This window comes from Anopheles merus, chromosome 3R, assembly GCF_017562075.2.
Source record: "Anopheles merus strain MAF chromosome 3R, AmerM5.1, whole genome shotgun sequence".
Classification (NCBI taxonomy): domain Eukaryota; kingdom Metazoa; phylum Arthropoda; class Insecta; order Diptera; family Culicidae; genus Anopheles; species Anopheles merus.
The window spans coordinates 46,603,059-46,604,554 of record NC_054084.1 but is presented as its reverse complement, the minus strand read 5'-3'; the positions used below and the strand labels follow the sequence as shown (position 1 = coordinate 46,604,554).

Sequence of the window (1,496 nt, the reverse complement as noted above, 5' to 3'; positions counted from 1 at the left end):
CGTCGCTTTGCGCAGCGGGTATGTTGCGCTCCGTGTTATGCTGTGTGGAGTCCTGCCGGTAGGTTGGTAGCATTTCAACGAGAAATGAGCGGCCTACTAAGGATATTCAAATCATGGTACCGGCAATAAAGCGTTTTCTAAAGCGTTTGGCAGGTGTCAGTTGTTATGTTGCCCCAAATGATAATCCAGCCTACTCTCACTATGGCGAGCTTAATGACAGCTGCTTCAACCCATACTGAGAGGCTATCATCGTTTCCTCCTGCGTACTGAGCAAGCTTGTTTTTTCCCCTCGGTGAGGCGAGATGATTTTGTTTGTATGGTGAGCAAATCTATCGCCGATGATTGCTCTAATGAGATGATCAAGCAACAGCCGCTCACATGATGAAATCATGACGAGGTCGGATTTTGGAGTGAGTAAAAACATTTTCTCCTCATCGAGCCGCCATTGTGTTGTGGTTTGAGGAGAACATTGGATCATCAACGAATTGTTTACATTTGTAAAACGTGCATTCAGTGTCCGCGGGCTACATTTATCGATTCTTTTGTGGAAATAGCATATCAAATATCCCGAATCCGTTAAATTATAGTGAAATACTGCACATGACACACGATGCGTTGAAGGAAACGTAAAACCATGTGTGGGAAGATGATGAATAACTGCCCGGGCCAATCATTCAAGTACTGCCGCTAGGTAAGTGTGAAATATCAAACGAAGTGTTGTTGACTACAATTGAATAACTGTTATAACACAGAGGACAATAAATGTTCCATTATCGGCAGGTTGAAGTGATAAACAACAAATGAAGCAGCGCTAGAAGATGAAGATGATGATACCCAGTTATGCTAAGGCCAATATCCGCTTGAAGACTCCCATAGTGAAAAGGAAGTGCATACGGATCTTGAATACGTAGATAGACTGCGAATCGAATCGAAGTCGAGCCAAATGCTCACATCATGGTAGCAGATATGAACTGTAATTTAGCAATGCTCGACCTCGCGTGTCCATTGATGATAGAACTTAACTATATTGAAGAAAACAATTCAGGATTACATGTTGGACCATCATCGCTGTTTCTGAGGCACAAATATGTATCAAACGTGAGTATCTCTTATTACACAGTATTACTCAATGATATAGTATTAGGAAACTATAAATACATATTGGTTGGTGTATGTGCACTTGTTATTTATTTGTAGGTCTTGGATGTATGAATACGTGCATCGTGCTATCAGGTCAATGCTCCGCAGAAAAGACTGACTATTCGGCTACGTGATACGGAACAAGTCTCGAAATCTGTGCTGTTCGGCATGTCCGGCTGCGTATTTGACGTTACGCCAAATAGAAGACTCGAGATTAGAACTGGGGACATTACAACGGACGAAGATTTTAGAAAACAATCAGTTGAATGCTACTGGCCGATGTTAATTCATCTAACACATATGACCCTCCTGATACTATTACAAAATTATAGGAAATATGCTATAAGGCTTATATT

At 41.4% G+C, this 1,496-nt stretch overlaps 1 long non-coding RNA gene across 1 annotated transcript; it reads left to right on the top strand.

The window, feature by feature from the left end:
* The first annotated feature begins 413 nt into the window (after positions 1 to 413).
* Positions 414 to 1,289, top strand: LOC121596785. Its single transcript, XR_006005325.1, has 3 exons — positions 414 to 691; positions 781 to 1,098; positions 1,198 to 1,289. It is a non-coding gene; the product is annotated as an uncharacterized LOC121596785 (long non-coding RNA).
* Positions 1,290 to 1,496: the final 207 nt, after the last annotated feature.